Raw genomic sequence first — 20,653 nt, 5'->3', positions numbered from 1 at the left:
AGAGCTAAGGAAGTTTGGCAGGGACTGGAGACCCTCTTTTAAGATAAAATAATACTTGATTCTATCCATGCAAATGGTGCTGTGCTTCTTGGTCCTTAATTCTTTAGTTCTCAGATGCTAGCTCACTACTCCCATTATGATGCTTAGAGCGCTAACACTCCCCTTGACGTATTATGATTGACGGGTCCTGAACTAGGCAAAGACAAAGGACTTAACCACAATGTTGACCGGATGGGACAGCCACTGGAGTGTCCTCAGAAGCAACACTTTCAGGCAAGGTAGAGAAGGGATTTTATGCCCTCAGTTACGTTTTTTAAATCTAGACGGAATGGTAACTCTGTTCTGTTAGTACCTAGTCCTCCACTGGTGGTAGAGACAGACACAAAGAGAAGACAACACTGTGTAGTCACTGATTATCTTTAGTTTACATTTTTGCTAAAAGCCAACTTATTTTCCCAACATCTGTTAAGTTCTAGCAAGGCAATATTCATCCAAATGTTATGAATGTGAAACTAAAAATGACAGCATTGATGGAATTAAGCTGAAATTGAAAACACATTTTGGACCTTCCAAGCCCCTTGCCTGTTCTTTCAACCCAACAGTCAAAGTTAGTTATTCTTTGGCTCCATTTCAAGTAACTTTATATACGTTCTTAGGGAGCAAAGAGGAGTTATTTGAACTGGCCTTTTAAAAAATTCACTGATTAAACACTCATAGCAATGCCAGTTCTACATCCTAGAATATTCCCCTAGCCCCAGGCTGAGCTAGTAGCGTTACTCAAGCTTTCTTGCCTCTGAGATGATAGTTGATCCATCTCACAGAAAACATCTCATGAGCTAACTATCACTGGCATCACCCGTCCGTATCTCAAAGTCGCATATTCATGAAAACTTTGGCATTCATAGATCAACATTATCACAGGGCTGTTATTAGCCAAATTTGAATCGCTTTGAGAAATGTAAAACTTGCTTAATAAAACATTAATTGCAGCTTCTTCAACTTTATCTAGAAATTCTATGTGATCAGGCTCTTGGGGGTGTCTTCTCTTACAGCAGCCAATTCTTCAATTCTTGGACCCCAAAAGGGTATCTAACAGTTTAATTCCATGAGGATACTACTCAGAGCGCAGACTTAAATGGTTAAGAATTAGTCTCACAAAGCTGCTCCCACAAGTCCAGGACCACCTTCCGACACACTGGTCGGGTTCCCATGGCCCTGTCCTCAAGTTCAGTACTTGGCTAGAACAGCCTACAAAACTCAGGAAGACACGTTACTTGTGCTTACTGGTTTATAATAAAGGGCACAAATGAAGAACCAGATGAAGAGGTACATAGCGTGAGGTCTGGAAAGCTCCAGGAACTTCCATCTCTGTGGAGATGTATGCACCACCCCTTTCAATACATGGATGCGGTCGTCAATTCAGAAGCTCATAAAATCTCACTCAAAAGTTTTTGAGCTTAATCCAGATCTTAATCCAGATCCCCTCCTTACCTCCTGCAGGTAGGTGGATGGGACTAGAAGTTCCATCTCTCTTATCACTCAGGCCTTCGGGTGATGAGCCCCATTCTGAAACTACCTAGGAACCATACCTTCAGTCATCTCATTAGTGTAAGCTCAGGTGTGATCAAAAATGTCTCCTTATGAACAACCAAAGATACTTCTCAGAAAATTCCAAAGGTTTCAGCAAGTCTGAGCCAGGGACCAGGGACAGAGACTTAAGGTGTTTTTATTCCTTCTTCTACCACAACTCTTCATTTAATAACTATTCGTTTCATAGAATAAATAGGTATAAAACTATATGTATAACTGTATGTATATAGTTATTAAATGAACCCTGATTTATCTGCACAGCGTATATTTCAGGTCTGGGGATACAGTGGCGGGGAAAAACGATACGATAATTGCCCTCCACCCGCTGAATTCTAGTGGTAGAGGGAACTCACATGAGTCAAATAAGCACAGTGGGAGAACATGTGAAGCAACAAGTGTGTCATCAGATCTCTAAAGGAAATGATGAGCCGTACAGTGGCCGGATTGGCTCCCCAAAGGCTGTGGGGGTTGGGGAAGTCTTCCTCAGGAAGACAGCTTTGAGCTGAGTTCATCAGACTGAGAGGTTAAGGAGAAGGAGACAGGCTGAAGAGGCTAAAAGCCAGTTTGAAGAGGAGTTTGAGCTACGGACAGGGAAGATTGGGTTTTCTGAAAAGGAATCCAAGCGGGTGCTTCTTCAGATGTTAGATCTTCATTAGTATGGCCATAGATCTTTTTACTCATTACTCTGACACTAAGTAATTTTAATAGTATCAACAGTCGCGACTTACTTACAAGGACTCGCTGAGATCACGGAACTAGTCTCAAATATGTTCCTTCGGGTCCAAGAGAAAAAGGAACAGGGCTCCGAGTGAATGGACTATGCGTTTCCACCAACTGTGCCTTAGTTAGCAACACAGAATGAAGGTGTGAGTAAGTGTGTTATTCACGACGTTTGCAGTAACAAGTCCTCAACGACAGTCGCAAAATATCTTACGCGAGAAGGGAAAACATTGGCTCCCTCTTCGTTCTCTCCTTTTGGTTTTTCTTCACGTTGGATTCATTCCTAGACAAGCTCTCGCTAGACAGTGTCAAGGCTAGCCCGTGGCAGCTTAAAACTTTATAGCTTGCAGTGCCCAAGGAAATGGAGTCGTCTTTGCTGAGGTCTGGCCAAATCCTCAGGAAAGGTTCTCACTGGCCTCTAATTGGTTCACGTGGCCGTATGGGAGCCAATCACTGTGGCCTGAGGAATGGAACCCTCTGGGGACCAGCGGAAGGCGCATACACACTCCTGGGGCTTAGGCCATGGAGCCATCTGCTCGTATCCTGCCCAAACAAAGGAAGGACGATTTCTGGAAGGAGACGATGCCACTCGACAGATAAAACGCTCGAATGACCGCTATACTGAATTTGCCATCTTTTCAAGATTAATGTTCTACTACTCTAAATTTGCTGAAGCGACACAAGGCAGCATGCATATTCTGAGGCTCTTTACAACCAGGCGTATGTTTTGATTTCTTGAGAAAGCTCTAATGGCCCTTGCCAACACACTGAATGGCAGTTTGCATTTCCTGTTTGTTCTGTCATGAACATAATGTGCGTCTCGTCTCTCCTCAGTTTACACATCTCCGTGTTTAATTGGCCACTCGTGTTTTCCGACCATCGTCCCCTTCTTTTGCAGCCCACCAAAAAGGGAGATTTTACCCTCGTACGCTCATCCAAAGACTCTCACGTCTCAGAATCCCTAATTGGTTGGCGCTGCTAAAAACATTAGGTTTCCAAATGGCCACAACACAGATGAAGAGAGGACAAAGGAATAAATGCTCTCTGGCTGCACCACCCCTTTGACCAAACATAAGTGAGGAGGTGAAAATTGCCTTTGGGGTTAGCGCCAGGACTGGTTTCTGTCTCTCAGGGTCCACGGAGCCCTGGCGTTTCGAAATCACCCTCACTTCCCAAAACGCACTTTATATGCCGCTACTGAAACCAAAGTTTTCTGAGAAAGCAGAGAATGAAAATACCAAGAAAGCGTTCAGTGATTTATTTTACATTACAAAGGGACCTCCTATCGGTAACAATAAGGGATAATTAATTAAAACCTTGAAAAATCGTCCTTGTTCCATGTTGTTCCACTGAATTATTTATCACCACATCATCAACCAACCCAAACACAACCACAGTATCTAAGAAGTAGCCTTCCAGCTTTGATTTCACTCTCCCCACCCCGCCCAAGCCCTAACCACCCCCCTGCAACCGCCTCCCTCCCGGCCCCTGAATCCTGTGGCCTCACGGACATTTTAGTGCACACTACCATGGTTTTTAGTAGTTCTCTTTTAAAAACTTCAATGGCTCTTAACTAGCCAAATGCAGTCCTTTGCATGGGCCTTCAGTGGCTCTGAACCACATAAAAGAGACCATATGACTTCGTTTCTCAAGAAGGACAGATCATCCCCAAACAGCCCCGGGGAACCCACGGAGAAGCTATTCCTGACCTCTGCCTGGCATTAAGTCTCCCTCCACGGCTTTGTTATTTTTGGGCACTGAAATGACAGAGTTACATGCCAAACTCTCTCTGGCAGCAGGTTAATTTAGCGATATTGGCTGCTGAGCTCCTACGTCACCCAGCTCGCCACCTAGATGCTTAAAGACAAGTCTGGGGCTTCAGCTCCTCCCAGGATGGCCTTCTAAGTGCAGACCATTAAAATGACACAAGGCCAATATTATCCCAGAGGCACCAGCTCTTGTATCAGAAGCCAACAACAAGGTTCTCACCAACAAACGACCAAATACATGCCACTTCCGATGTCCTTTTTTTTTTCTTCCCCATCCCGCAGTTTTCAGGTTTTACCCACACATGAAGGCATTTTAATACAACTAGAGATGCCGGGGGGGGGGGGGGGGAACCACACAACACATTATGCAAATGCAGTCACAAATGTAAAATGATAAATTAGCAAGCAACTATTTAATTATTACTGTGACTAATTCCTGTAGAGGGTGCCACGGCTAATGAACCTGAACTTGTCCTGGGTGACTGCAGTGTGCCGTTGCAACGTTTCCATTTGGTTTGTTTGCTGCCTCTGCAGCTCGGTGAAGTACAGAGCATCTGTTTAATGAGTTCCCACTTCATTACAGAGCTGCGCCACTCACGGAGTCACTCTCCTTAAGCATGCAGGCTGGGTACTGTGCTGTTGTTTTAAAGCAAATACTAATTTATGATTACCTGTCACATTAGGCCATTGAAAATTGTACTCACACTGGCTCCCATGAGCAGAATGCTAATGAGCCGATTATGGACTACGGTGGTGTCCCTCGCTTATAATCCACGGACATCAATTCCAATCCCCCTACAATATGGGCTCTGGAACAATAGACGCTGTTTGAGAGGACGGGCTGGGGAGAGAAAGGGGTGGTGAAATCATCACATGTAAACGCACAGACTCTCTCAAAGGCCGACAAACGCGGCAATGACCTAATTCAATGTGCAGGGAGCGTCAGAAACACCCGTCACACTGTGTCATGTACGGAGGAAGATGAAAGAATGACTCCCCAGCTAGTCACTCCCTGCCATGGTCATTACCTAATTGAAGTCTGATGCCCAAGCAAGGCGGATCCTGACACGGGGACTGCAAGCCTCTGTCGTACGTAAAAAAAAATCCTGTAGACGTGTCCTAAAATGGCACTTGCAGAGAAGATTCCCATCAGTAACACTCGGCCAAAATGTAGCTTTTCCATTTCCAAGCCTAATATTTACCTGCAGCCTTTAGCACAATGCTAGTTTTTTTTTTTTCTTTCTTTCACCAGTTTTTTTTCTTTCTCCATTACAAGCATGCCGTTTGCACTTTAAAATACAGTGTTACGCAAAATGCCTCATTAAGCCTGTTGTGTTCGGTTTCTTAGTTTGTCCCCTGTCATTTGGCTCCCTAAATTAAAACTATGGGAAGATGCGACTTTGCCTTTTTATTGGCTGTCTGCTCAGTTCGTTTTTATAATCCTGACTTCATTCTGCCTGGGGACACTGTGGTTTGTTTCCCAGGCTGCTGCCCTCGGTGCACAGAGTACTACCCAACACCACTTTGTGGGCACCGGTGACAACCCGCGCTTATGAACAACGCTCCCAACATCCAACACGAGGCCCCGCACCACGACAGAGGTGGCCAAGGAGCATTCGCAATGTCCCCCGCACAGATAATCCTCAGTTAGAGCTGCGATAGGCGGCTGGGCTCATTTCTGCAACAAGGCAGCCATGTGCCCTAAATAAGAACACAAAGATGAGTACTGTTTTCGACATCTGCTCCCCCAGCTTGTTTGTTTGGTTTTTTTTCTTTTTTTTCTTTCTCTCTCTTTTTTTTTTTTTTTTGAATCCCCATTGAGAAACCGTAGCTTTCCTCCTCAGAGAGTTTCGAACATTTTTCCTCTCGTTTTTCTATGTTTAGCTGCCCAGGACCGACAGCTAGACTAAGAGAACGGAAGAAAAGAAAGACCAAAAAAAACCACCGTCCACCTGTGACACGGTTAAAGAAAGAAGCAGGTGTGAGGAAGCAGGAGTCGGAGTCTACGTATGCCTGCTCTAACTCCTAACCAAACATTGCACACCTCCACCGCACCATCTCTAGGATTCTGGGCGACATTTCTCTGAACAGGGTGGTATTTATGCCTTATGTCTTCCTCGCTGCAGGGAGTAGAGCAGACCCGCGACAGACAGGAGGAGACCTGGCCACTCACGGTCCAGCCACCGGGCAAAGCTCGGACTGTGGTCTCTGCCACATTCTCCTTGAGACGAAGAACAGGACCAAGTGTGAACTTTCTAGCTCTGCTATTCTGCAACTCTGCCTTCTTAACAATGATTAAAGGAGCCCTAATCAGCAAGGTGTCCGAGACAATTACATTGCTAATATTACTTTTGACCACCTTTCAGGTTTACTCTAGGAAGACGAAAACAGCGCTTGAAAATTAGCAACGTTCCTCGGGGCACAAAGGAAGCGACGTGCCTTCTCATTTCAAATAACGCCCGGTTTACCCCCACGGCAACCTTGACCCACTGTTTCTCAAAAGAAACCGAGTGGAAGTCGTCTTTGCGCTATACAAGTCTGACTCTTCCTAATTACAAATTATAAATTATTGGGCAAACTGGCATATCGCTTTTTTTCTCTAATGGAGCTTGAAGAATCGAGATACCCGGTTGTTCATTTTATTGTCTTAATACCGATACGACATGAAAAAATTGGGGTGATTCCAAAGAATGTTTTTCACGGTACCGATATTTAAACTGCAAAAAATGGAAGCAAATTAGTTAATTACTGTCTCCCATTGTATGGGTGCTAACAAATTCCTTTTCCTCACCTATAATGAACTCCCAGGGCTCGCCCAGACGGGGGAGGTGTGGGCAGCAGCGTGGATTTTCTCTGTACAAGTAAATTGCTTTTCCTGATTTACACCGGGATGGGGGGTGGATGTGGGGAGGCAGAGTGCCTATTTACACACTGGATAATCCAATTTGCTTATTTTGCAAAACAGTTTCTTTCCCCTTATTGGCAGCACAAAGCATTGTGCAGGCTCTCAACTGAGTGAAAAAGGATAGGCATTAGGTACAAGGCCACACAATGACTGTGCTCCATTTAGTAAATGCGGCAGGCTTCACTGAAAAAGAAGGCCGTCAAGCAAGGTTGGGAGAAACGTTTTGTTTTATGCTTAGAAGAGGTCTATGCATTAAATGCCCACAACGATGACTAATAGGGACGAGAAATCTCAGGGAGAGGTGGGGAAAAAAAAAAAAAGAGAGAGAGACTTTAAGTTTTCATTTGGGGTCTGTTAAGAGACTTGCCAAATAGGATTTTGCACATTTGCCCAATTCCCAAAAGTCATTCTTTGGAGCCTGGAAGAGAGCTCACGGCTGTTAAATATTCTTTCATGAGATGAGTCAGATAAAACACATCCAGATGTGTAGATACAGATGAAAATGCAGAAATACACATATCCATAAATCAATACCAAAGGCGTTTGGAAATAGCTGAGCAAGACCAGTTGGAAAACGAGGGTGTGAAGGAGGGACAGAGAAGGGCTTTGGGGGTTGGGGGGACGGGGACTTCTCAGAGGCCTTGGTTTTCTTGTTTTCCTTAGCTCCCCAGAAAGGTCACATGCAAAATCCTTCTCCGAGCGTTAAACCCCTGCTTTCACACTGCAGTAGGCTGGGAAAGAGAACTCCACCTCTTAAAAATGTGATTTTCATGAGAAAGGGAAATCTGCAATGGTCAAGTCGGGCGCCCAGAGCTTTCTACGCAGGCAGTGACCCTGCTGTCACGGAGTCATCATCATACCAGCCAAAGCAGCCACAAAGACAAGAAGAGAGCCTGGAATGTGCAAAGACAAAAGTGACCAGCATCTCCGCTCCCAGAGGGACCCGCCAGATAGCACGCGATGGCAACGCTCTAGCCTTCCCGGCCATCATGGGATCCTGTGAATAAGGAAAGTGACAAGCAAAACTAATTGGAGGCGGCAGTTGATGAACATTCCCCCGTGTTAAGAGCCACCACCAAGGGTTTGCTTTCTCAAGGCTCTTGGGAACAAGCTAGGCTGATGAAGGGGGCTCTGATCGCAGATTCTGTGGGTCCATACTCTCACACACGGGCACACATTACAAAGCAGAGCACTATCTGAACTCTGCCATTTTACGTTCCTTCTGTATTCATGTCTTATTACGTAGCACGCTCACAGAGAAGTCAAAATGCCAAGTTTGAGAGTCTACTCAACCATGTTTTGTGATCCGATGCTTCCTGGGAATAAAGCCCGCAGAATGTGACAGTCAGACCCGGTCCTTAGAAACTAATACGAAGGCAGGTGTAGACACATTGGAAGGCTGCAGAAAAGGTCCCGTGTTCCGAAAACAGTCCTACTCCCTCGAAACCCACCGCCCCTCCTCCCCCTTTGCTGGGCAAACAGTCACAGTTCTCGCTGACATACGAGGCAAAAGGCAACGTTTGCAGACTGCAGGCTTCTCCCTCTGTTAGATCGGCCCCTCCCGCCTGGCACCCAGGAGAACGTCCACCCGTCATGTGGTTGACACGGGCTGGCCTCCAGGCCCCGGACCAAGCCCAACTGTACCGGGGTCAACGGAGAGGAGATCCCTTATCATTTCACCGCGATGAGGACCCTTGCGCTCATCAACCTTTCCTTAAGTTTTCTTGCACCCTTACTTGGAGCAGCGGCCAGGCCAGCCGCAAGAGAGGGAAAAAAGACGAGCTCAGAAACAACCGGGGTTGTCGAGGAGGGAGAGAGCGTCCCAGGGAGAGCCGGGGAACTCGTTCTTACTCCAAGTGTTCAGACACGCCGAAGTAATGCTCCTGGCCACATGTTAGCGAAACATTAGCAACACTTTGGTAAGCAAATAATTTAATTACAGGCTTCTCGGAGGCAGTTTCTCTTGCTGCCCCCTGACCTTTCCCATCGCGGGGCCTCAACTCAGCCTGGGATCCACGCTTCCTATTCTTGTCACAGAATCTCTCCATCTTGTACCATTTAATAGAGTGTGCTCCAGGTGTTCTGTGGTGAATGAATAGTTATATTACTACCTGTCAGACACAATCACACTCTATTCATCATTCTCGGCTGGCTGCATGAAGCCCAGCTTCCAGCGGCTCCCTCTCTATTTCCTTGTTCAAACGTCTGCAGTGCTTTTGGCCCATCTGTCAAGACTGTCATTTAGAGGGAAAACAGTATCAGCGCTTTAAATATATGGAGTTCTCTATTGAAACAGTGCTGTGATTGAACTGTCAGTGTTCTCAGTATCACAGACAGTAATTCACGACTGGTCAGGGCTCCACTGACATCGCCATTACCGTGGGGGCCCCGGAGGGTCACGCTGAGGATTTTTGCTTTACAGTGGGGTCTATAAATAGTGCAATTAACCTTTCACGAATTACAAAATGCTCTTGAATTCTTTTTACGTGTGCTTCGTGCTCGCGCGCTTTAGAGCAACGGGAAGATGAAGGAGAAGAAAACAAAAACGTCCAAAATTGCCGAAATACGTGCCACGTGAGTGGAAATACACATATTGTTTGGAAAGCAAGCATTTGAAATGCATGAATATATTTCAAGCCCCCCTTTGCTGTTTTGGAGCAAGATAACATATGCTGAGATTTCTGAAATTAAAAGGTTTCTGCATCCAAAATAAAATATGATGGATGGGAATGAAAGGGCTTCTGTTCAGCCTTATGGAAAGGAAGCGAAGGTTTTCAGTTCTCCGAATTGTTACCTTTCCAAAGCAGAGGGGTTCTCACGGCTTCCGGCCCCAGTTTCTCAAGCAAAACACCTGCATTCCCAACCATACTGGGAGAAAACACTTTGAGGAGCCAAATGCTATCTCTAAATCTCTAATCTTACAACACAATCCCCAAAACAAGAGAATTTCGGATGCTGGTTAGGCGGCCTTCAGATGACTTCCCTGCATTTGAAAGGCTCCAATCACTGAAAGGCTTTATCATTTCTTCTTCAGGAAATCCAAGCACTTTCTAAAAGCAGCGCAGAAGGCCAGCAAAGCCTCAGAGACAACCCCAAACCCCCAATCTCCGCTTTCTGCAAATCCTCGTCTGTCAGGCCACCGCCCCGCTTCCTTTCTGGAAACCCAAATAGTAAGACAAGCCTTTTCGGGATCTCTCTACAGACACACTTAGGCGTGTACATCTCATATGCTCACATGGAAGTGATTCAGAGTAGTCACTTGGACGGCTGCTGAATTAGGGCACTGGGTTTTACTCTTTATCCCAGGGACGTCTCCTAACACAAGAGTGTACGGGGCCACACGGATGCCCCGCAGATGAGTGTGTGATATGCTTTCTCTTCCGCAGGATCATTTCAGCACGAAGAGCACGATTTTGTTTTGCTAGGTACCACATTGTTCCGCGGACAGAGCCAACGAGCATTTTTAATTTGCGAACCAAGATATGCGGCTAAAAATAACCACTGATTTCTGTCACAGCATTTGTCTTGCTTCAGAGGTAATTTTACCCACTTTCTTTCCTGAAGGGAAGGAAAGGGATGCGATGTGGGGCAGGGGGTGGGGGGTTTCAGCAGAAGAAAGCCACAGACCTAGCAACTGGTCCTTCAGGACACCTACTTATGTGGACCATCCTCTAAAAGCACAATAACACATCATTTTCTTAAACATCCTCATCACCAAAGGAGGAGGATTAAGGCGGTATTTCAGCTAGCTTCCAGGCTTGCAGGAGGCAGAGAGAAGAGCAGAGAGCTATAAACCTTCCCATTAGAGCTATTTTCTGGGAATGGCTCTCCCACCAATCCACAGCTATGCAGAAGTAAAAGCCTTTGCTTATCACAGCCACGGAACAAGGATAATTAAGAGGTAATTTCTTCCAGTTAGGGTGCACTTTCCTTTTCGGAGACAATCATAAAAGGCAGACGGAGGTGCCCAGGAACCCCGTGTTGTCATTGTTTTCATCTTCTGTGACTGCGCCCTTCTCTTCCTGCCCTCAGTTGGAAAGCAACAACAACAACAAAAAAAACCTTTGCTTATTATAGAAGCAGAGTAAGAGAGTAAGTGCTGGTCTCATCCCATTAACTGTCATATTACCAGGCTCGGTGCCATCACATTGGAGTTTCACTGAGCATTCAGAACTGCTTAATTATGTACAGTAAAGACAGTCTGCTGAGACTTTCCTTCTTGATTAATATGGGAGGGGGAGGGGAGGTGAAGGGTCACCTCCAAGGCTTCCTCCTGCCTCGCGCCCAAAGTGACTCGGTGTGACAAAGGCTTTTGTGAGTTATGAAATAAATTAAAGCGCCTTTGGGAGGCAAGATGCTCGCATCAAGGGATGAGGCTACTTTTGATTTTGCAGGCTAGCGGCAGATATCTGCCCCCCCACCCCCGTATTGGCGTTACACTCTATAGTACATTCCTTATAAATTACACCACCCCGTGTTAATTACAGCGTGCTGACAGTGCTTGTCATTACCAGGCCTGCTACAGGCTTTGTGCGCTCGGACTGTAATAGCTGTTTGTTCTGAGGAATGTGGCAGAGCTGCCTAAGTGGCTGAGCTGGGTCACTGCGAACATCCCTCTCTCCAAGTCTCTCACACTGGCTCTATTTTTACAGCCTTAATCCCTCCGCTCGGTGGCAGCGCCCGGCCCCTCCCCCCAGTCAGGCAGATGTATAGGTTACAGTCTAGAAGCACCAGGGCATTCAGTGAGGCTCAATAAACTGAGGCGCACATTGTTCTCCACTCATTGTCGGCCTTTCAAAGCCTCCAGCTGAAATGCGCTTTTCTCCTTTGTCCGACCTCTGGAGGAAAAACAGGACCTGCTCTCATCTAAAGGGACAGTTGGAGGTTCCTGCCCCAAAGTCTAATTCAGCAGTCGGGCCTCAGGCAGGAAGCTCTGTATTCCTGTCTGACAGCCTGTGAAGGAAGAGGCTAGAAATTCGGAAGCCAAGTCACGACCCAGGCTTCTCCTCTTCTTCCCCAACTGAGATGCTGGGTCAGACATTTCTAGAATCACCAACAAATACAAGCATAGAAATCGGTCTTTTAGCTAGAGAAACGACATTAATAAAAAAAAAAAAACCCAAAAACACCAAAAACCCACCCACCATTCAGTGAACACCTACTTATGGGGATCAAAGGTCAGGTTCTGGAAAAACCATGATGAATACAATATAGCCCCCGGTCTGCAGGGCCTCAAAGCCTAGGAGGGGAAGCAGAAGGGTAAGTAAGTAGTTCTAATTCTGTGTGAAGTACAATAATAGAGGTGAAAACTGAATTTCTCTCTACCTCCCCAACCTGTGGGGTCAGGTGTGGTCACATTAACAGTAATAACTCAACTTTCTTCTGCTTTATGCACTCACCCATTTCTTAGAGTCCCCAGACAAGGCCTCCTCCTATGTGCTTCTAAGAAATTCCTATCCTGCTGGTACTTTGACTGCTGGGTCAGGCATCATGGCGTCAAAGGGTCATGGCTTCCGTCCCCTTCTGTCTTTTGAGTTGTCCCCTATTAGAGGGTTACCAAGGCAGTGCCATTCAGGCTACAGTCTCTTCCAGGATTTGTAGTACAAGAGCCTACCCTGTTCTCGAAAGGAATCAGAAAAAAGATCCACAAAGGGCCAGGCTATGAGACAGTCCTGAGTGAAAAGTCACTTTTCCCTGATAGTGCCACAACCAAGCCTTTCTTAACTGTGACACGCCGCGTTCCCGCTGCCGGACTCCTTCCTCCCTCAAGGTGACTTTTCACACCAAGTTCCTTTGTCTTCCTATCCTGCGGCTGGGCCTACTCCCACGGTGGACAGGACATTCCAGACACGTCTTTATCCTCCTCGCCCTCCAACTCTGAGACAGGTGTGTACAAGGTATCTTGAGACACTCAGACACTGCATCTCCCCCGCTCACACACACCCTAACACACGCCATGCCCACTGAACGTAGGAAGAGAGACTGAGATGGCTGTCACCATCTCTACAAGTCAGTCGTGTGGTGAATCAGGTCAACCAGTCAATCAAAGGCTACTGACTTAGGGAGATAAAACCCGCCTTCCGTTCACTTGCCAACACAGAGTACGTGCAGGTATATACAATGCAGAGAAAATTACTTCCAAAGTCAAACCACCTTAACTCAAAGTTTATTTTCTCAACCTAGTCACTGTACCACATATTCCTTGGCCTTTTGCCCAGATTTTGGAATCTAACGCCAGTAAGTTGAGATACCATTGTCTCTTTTAAGCCTCATCCTTACAGAAATAATAATAACGGTTATTCTTATTAGTCCAGAAGCTTACTATTAAGACAAACTAGAGTCAACTCTGCCAGAAGGAAGAAATCCCTTAAAGTCACTCACCCATCACCTCACTAGGGACTTGAAAGCTCTTTTCGATGCCTGCCATTCATGCCAAGGGGAACAGTTTGAACATCTAAACGTCAGCATGAAGATATTTGCTTCAGTCTGGCTTGTTCTGTGCACTTTACAGCTTCAGCATGCATGCATGTTACTATAAAAGCCAAAGTGTGCATCGTGTCTTTGAGTGACTTCGAACATTTCCAAGGATAAGCCTATAATGGACTTCCACTTTACTTGTTGACTCTTGACTATCACCCCAACGTAAGCCACAACTCAAGTGTAAACACTGCTGTGTGTGTTTGTGTGTGTGTGTGTATATATGTGTGCAATGTGCACACATACTCTTTGTGTATGCACTCATCTATAGATAACAAGACACAAATTTATGACTGTACATTATGAAGCTTCCCTGGAAGACAGAAGATCACATAATACACATTAAACATGCCATATGAGGCGCACCTGGGTGGCTCCGTCAGTTAAGCGCCCGACTTTGGCCCAGGTAGTGATCCCCTGGTTCGTGAGTTCAAGCCCCATGTCGGGCTCTGTGCTGACAGCTCGGAGCCTGGAGTCTGCTTCGGATTCTGTGTCTCCCTCTCCCGCTGCCCCTCCCCTGCTCACACTCGCTTGCATGCTATCTCTGTCTCCTTCTCTCTCAAAAATAACTAAGCATTAAACATTTTTTTTAATACGAGATTTCTAAAGAATGCCATACTAAATTATGAGTTACATAGTATGACCTTTATCTTGGCTGCTTCTGGCAAACTGATACATTTGACCCTCATCATTTCCTTACAAAACTTCTTTGCATGAGGAACAGGGATTCTTTCTCTGTCTCTTAGTTTCCAATGTTGTTGATAAGGATAACGGTAATGTGTATCATGAGAAAGAGAGAAATCTTTCCCCGGAAATTAAGAATTTTGTAGTCCTACTTTATACTCATAGCCCCCAACCCCTAGTGGGGAGGCTTCTGGAGCCACTCCCTAGTGAATACGTATTTAAGTGAACCTTCCTTCCATTAATTTTTCCTGTCATAGTGTTGCCCTCAACTACCTCAGACAACTCAAGCAAATTAGACTCAAGCGTCTTCCTACACGAAATTTTTTTTTTTTTTCCAAAGACCAAGATCAGTTTTCAAAGATCCATTCTCGGTAAGACCCATTTTTGAAACGTGCGCACACATGCAGCTTTCTGTCTTAGCCTCTGAACTCCCGGAAGCCCCTCCGCCGTCATCTTGACCATCCAGCACCAGCGACAAACATTCTCGGGCCCTTGCAGAGGGCTTGTTTGTATCCAGTTGGGCGCAAGGACCCCTGAGCCACAGCAGCACTTACCAGGCTTTGCAAAACTGCTGTGGGAAACGCAGGGCCCACGACTTCTTCCACGTCTCCTCCACGCAACTAGCCGCCTCAACGTCACATTCAGTGTAAGTGCCTCGAGGCCCCTCGGCCAGACCCACCTGCGAGGACCCAGCCCTCTTGTCCAGAGATGCTGTAACACACCTGGAGGGCAAGCTCCGACCTCCGGTGTCAGCATTATTAACCACAGACAATTACCTTGGCACGCCGGCTTGGCGGTCACGGGCTCTGTGGGACCGAGAGCTGAAACGGGCTTTTGTTTCTCAAGACAACTCACGCGGGGCGTTTTCCTTTCAGTTGCAACCGGGGACTAGAATTAAGTGACTCGGGGGCACGACCTCAATCATACTGCAGTAATGAGGTGTTTGGGGCATCACGTCAACAAGCACCAGCCATGAGCCCGCTTTCCAAAGAGGGCAAGTCCAATGTGCCTGAAGACCTTGCTGATCCGTTCTGCTACCCTTTCCTGTTCCCAAGGACTAGCCCATGCCAGTCTTGGCTCTGCAGAGCCCGCCCTGGGCCTTGCGCACTACTGCTCAAGAATCCCGGAGACGTTTATCTACATCCAAATGTCCAGCTCCGTGACTGAAACAGGACGGTGCTGTCAATCATTTCTTTCGCTCCCCCCAGGAGAAAACCGCATTGGAACTAAGCGTTTCTACATAATCCACGAGCTTGTCTGACAAGGACCACCAAACGTCATTTTTTTTTTTTTTTTTTTTTTTGAGCTTCAAACTGCATTTAGCTCAACCAAGAGTCAATCCGTTTCCACATGTCATGAGCCAGGCACAGTTCCATGCGATAACTCCAAGTACGTAAGATATCCAAGAAAATACGTGGTTTTCAAAGCAACTTATTTTTTTAGAATGCTGGACCCCTTCAGTATTTAACAAAAATTTCTACTGTTCTAAGGGAAAAGAAAAAAAAAAAATCCTGACAATAAAAACGAGGAGCGGACTGCAATCTAGTTTTGCCTTTTAAATATGTGCCCAAAGCTGAACACGTGGTAATCTGAGCTTGCTCCACACATTAGGCTTGTCGGGTTGGAGTCTCCAATTTTTATCTCGTGGCCATGATTCTGAACCTGTTTCACAGCATTTCTTGGTCTGGGGTGACCACGTGCGCAGGCATCAGCAACGCCACACCGATGAGATATACTCAGCCAGCCCCCGGACGGCTGGGAGCATCACATCGTCTGTTCGAAGCACTCTGAATACAGACAATTACGGCCAATCAGATAATACAAGGCAAAACTACCCCCCCCCACACACACACCTTTTTAACTGACACATAACATTATATTATTTTCAAGTGCACAATGTAATTCCCTTTTAAAGTAATGAGAGCCAAGAAGGGACACCAGAGAACTATGTATTTCCTGGTAGAATTGTTTGCACCTTCCTCTTGCAAATCGCAACTGCCAAAAAGGCAAATCAGACATGGATGATTGTTTGTTTCGTTTTGTTTTTCCCTATCAAGATTTGAGAGCCACAGCCTGGCTTTCTCACACCCACTGACTCCAGACCAGGACTTTTCTGTGCAGAGGCAGCAAAGGAGAGCAGGCAAGTCTACTTAGAAAAAGTTCCCCAGGTCATTCTAACATTCCAACTCCCTCCCTTCCCCAGGAAGAGTCCTGGAGTCGATGGACCATGAGAATGAATGAGTTGAGACCACTGGTGACAATGAGGTTTAAAAGGGGAATCATGGGGTCTAGGTTGGGAAAGCAAAGGGGAAGGTCAAGTTTGGGGAACGCTTGATCAATGAGGAGGACAAACTTACTGGACAATTATAAAGAGATTTCTACTTAGCTCTGTTTGTGGGATGTATTGGGTGTGTCTAACCCCCCTTTCGTATTATTGTCCTAACTTTACAATAGGAAAGCAGAGGAGTCTACTTTGCGGTAATAACTGACCAGGGGAAGAAGAGGTCAGTGAAGATCAGAGCTAATGTTTCCAAGATACGAGTTTCTAGAGAGTTCTTGTTACTCAGTCCTGCCAAAAACCTCCCGGAGGATGTAGTAAGATTTCAACTGGCAAGATAAGGGGCGCCTGGGTGGCTCAGTCGGTTAAGCATCCGACTACAGCTCAAGTCATGATCTCACAGTGTGTGGGCTTGAGTCCTATATCAGGCTCTGCACTAACAGCTCAGAGCCTGGAGCCTGCTTCAGATCGTCTCCCCCGCTCTCTGCCCCTCCCCCACTCACGCTCTCTCAAAAATAAACAAACATGAAAAACAATTAAACTGGCAAGATAAAACACAGAATGCCCAGTTAAATGCGCATTTCAAATGGAAAAAATGAATAATTTTTTAGCATAAGTAAGCCCCTTGCCATATTCAACATTTTACTATACTAAAAAGTATGTGTTGTCTAGATGAACTTTACATTTAATTCAACACCCTGTACTTGCATTAGCTAATTCTGGGGGACTGAGTCAAATAGATCCTGAATTTACCAACTAACACAAACCGTTAACTGGTGAGATTTTTCTTGTAATCCTTAGGATTCTAAATGGGAAGCTGTTTTACCAAGCAATTTACATCCTTCTGGCCGGTCAGTCAAGCCTATGAGTGACTAACCTCTTTCTTAAACAAAACCCAAGTGTCAAAAGCCATTTCTACTTTGATCTAGGTTGGACTGTACCCTGAATCGAAAGCTCCCTTCCATTTAACTAACAGGATGACAGGCAACAAGGCGTTAACATGATCTGTGGCTCTTTGGCAGTGGATTTCCTGCCAGCAAGTTTCTGAAAACTTCCATCATTTTTGTCACGTTGCTGGAACGGGCTCTATCTGGTTTCCTCATGGCCCTGACTTGTAATTTAAAAAATTTGTTCCTAATCTGCATATGCAGTGAAACTCATTAGAAAGATAAATATGATTTCTGTACCAACTGGCAATAAATGGAGCACAGCATTATTTCAAAGTGTTGTTTACCAAAGTTGGGGAATGTGGGTTCCTTGAAACATATGTAAGATGTAAAACCCTCATACAGACATTAGTTGATGTGGGCTTTATGGCAAAACAATTAGTAATATCTCCACTCCTAAAATATAGGTTATACTAGCCCAAGGACTACACCAGTCATTCTCAACCCATGGTACACTTTGGAAGGACCTGGGGAGTTATAAAAAGAACACTAATGCCTGGACCACAGATGCATTAAATCCAGATTCCCTCAGGTGCATCCAGGGTCCAGCAAAAGCTCAGAACCAGAGCCACAGACATTATAGAAACGCACAATTATTTGTTTCAGATGAGCTTGACTGAGGGAGATTAGCCATCCAAAAATGGCCACAGCTACCAATCGTAAGACAGTTTGTTTCTAAATGTATAGGTATTAAGAAGATGCTGAACACAGGAGAAAAAATATACTAGAAGTATTCAATTTTCAAGTCTATTTGGGTTGTTTTTTCCTTCACAAAGTAGCCTTCATTGTTCTTGACTTTTAAGAAGGTTTTAAGTTTGAAAGCTTCTGAATTTTGAGCCATTTTATATCCCATCTATCAAGAATGCTCAAGGTTTACGATTCATTGTCTAATACCTTACTTTACCCAACTAAGCCTTAATATCATGTAAGTTTTAAGATTTCACATCAGCCTAGATGGGCTATCAGAGTATTATTATCTTTTTTAATCCAGTCTCTTGTGTTTACAGGCAAGGGCAACTTATTTTGTCTAAGGCAGCATCAGTATCACCTGGGAACAGACTGTCAGCCTTGCTCCAGAGCTACCGTAATGGAAACTCTGGAAATCTGATTTCCTACGCTTTTCGGTGTTTCTGAAGTTCCAGAGTGTACATTCTTGTGTTTGCACTACCCGATTCTTGTTTTTTCCCCCTCAGTAGTCTTTCGTTGTGTTGTCCTAACTGCTAGGAATGCCCAGTTCAGTGCTGGGGGCCTTGGGGGTGGAAGGAAAGCGTTTTGCCCCCTAACACTTCATCATCCCTGAGTTGAGCTTCATGGGGAGGCACCCTCCGGGAGTATTAAGAGAGGTCCATGCACAGACTCTATGACAGATGATGGAAGGTGCAGCTGTATAGGACAGAGCTCAGATGGGGACCCGAGCCCCATCTTCACAAAACAAGTGCAGGCCAAGTTTAGAGCAACCTGGGGGACTCTGTGAGACCCTTAAATGGTCATTAAGGGAGGAGTGACCGTATCTAGCATTCTTCACAAAAACCACAATGAAACCACCATCGCTCTGTTCTTTATTCATGACCCTCTTCTGCTTGGGGGACTCCCCTTAGACTCCTTACACCTTTCCTCCACTTTGAAGACTTCTCTGAAGACTCCTTCCCCTCATCCACACTCAGCTTCAGTAAGATGAGGCAATGCCTGTCCACACTCACACTTAACACCTTTGCTGCCCATTTTCAAGTGAAAAGTGTTTGCCTCTACCACTCGCTTCAAAATTTTTCAAAACCGAGGACCATACCATAGTCAATACTCAGTAAATGTTGACTGACTACATGAATTATAAGGAAGGGGTCAAAGAAACTTTGGGGTGATGACTACAGAAATCAACATTATCAACAGTCACATGCTCCAGCATCATCACCTACTATTTGTCTTTACAAATAACAATTTATCAGACACCAGAAAGAACGGAGTATGATCTTCAACAAATTTAGAATTGGTAATTCCCAGTTCTTTGCCATTTGCCTCAGTGGGGTACTGTGTCACCTTCATGAGGTTTACGTTCCAAATTATGGTTTTAAGAAATAAATTATATAACCACTTGAATGAAGGAAGCAAAAGCTTCCTAATGTTAGCATTTACTTCAAGATTGTTAAACACAATTTTTTAACCAAGTATCTCTCAACCATATGTTCAGTCACATCATGCAAAATGTTTAATTTTCTTCCATAACAGAATGAACTTTCATAAATGTAATATGCTTGGTACTGATTACATATTACATTATACAAACGTAATATTAATATGCTTGAAATATACTGAAGAATACTTACATTCATTTTCATAGAGAAGAGTGAGAGTGACCACTGTGAAAAAAAAAAGAAAGAAATGGGTTAAAAAAAGGAATAAAAGGGCTTCCCATGAAAGACAAGAGAGGATTGATTCAGATCTCAAATTCCAAGATTATACATTGTTCCTTTCTTGGAGATATTTTTAGTGTTTACATTTCCATTTGATTTTTTTAATACATTCCTCTCCTTTTTTAATACATTCTCCATCTTGTCATCTATTTTTCTGAACGTATTAATCACAGTTATGGTAATGTCTGTGCTTGAGACTTCCATCATCTCGGACAACTATGAACCTATTTTTATAATTTGTTTTCTAGGTTTTTGGTACATGTGGCAATTTGTGATTAACAGATTAACACTGCATAGGAAAGACACATGAAATACAAATGAAAAAGAATAGCTCTAGAAATTATCTTGCTTCCAGGTGAGCTCACCCTAGCCTCTCCTGAGCAGGTGAAAGGGAGCCTTTTATTTTAATATAATCAGGGACTGGGCTCACCTAGGCTGCTTCACATCTTTTGGCCTCTAGTTTGCCTTCATTTCTAGCATGTGGCTCTTCGGAGATCTCAACAATGACTGGGAGCGTTTAGTGTTTACTACGTTTCCTCCTCCTTATCAGGTTATGCTCCCCAGTTTATGGGTCCCCGCCCCCTTGGCAGAGTGAGAATTTCAAAAATTTAATTCAACCTAGCCTCTCACCTCCTGCACTTGAAGAACTTAGCAAATGCCTCAACAGGACAACTACTGAGCGTAGGTCTCCCTTTTCTGCAACTCATCTGATCTAGGGTCTTGCCCTATAGGTCTTGGCTGCCTGAGAGCTCTCTGACGCCTTTAACGGGATTTTCTATGGATGTTGTGTCCATTCATTCAAGAGATAAGTCAAAGCAGACAAATCGGAAAATGTAAAAGGACCAATAATGACCACCCATATGGCATTCTATATA

At 45.0% G+C, this 20,653-nt stretch overlaps 1 long non-coding RNA gene across 1 annotated transcript in view; it reads right to left on the bottom strand.

Annotated features, from left to right (window-relative positions):
• LOC123385613 overlaps positions 1 to 19,724 on the bottom strand; it is a 49,318-nt gene extending 29,594 nt beyond the window's left edge. Inside the window, exon 1 of the long non-coding RNA XR_006598493.1 lies at positions 19,692 to 19,724. This is a non-coding gene — a long non-coding RNA (uncharacterized LOC123385613). The remainder of the gene's footprint in view (positions 1 to 19,691) is intronic.
• Between the last annotated feature and the right edge of the window lie 929 nt (positions 19,725 to 20,653).

The sequence above is a fragment of the Felis catus genome, chromosome A1 (genome assembly GCF_018350175.1).
Source record: "Felis catus isolate Fca126 chromosome A1, F.catus_Fca126_mat1.0, whole genome shotgun sequence".
Taxonomy (NCBI): Eukaryota; Metazoa; Chordata; class Mammalia; order Carnivora; family Felidae; genus Felis; species Felis catus.
This window is presented reverse-complemented; position numbering and strand designations above follow the sequence as displayed.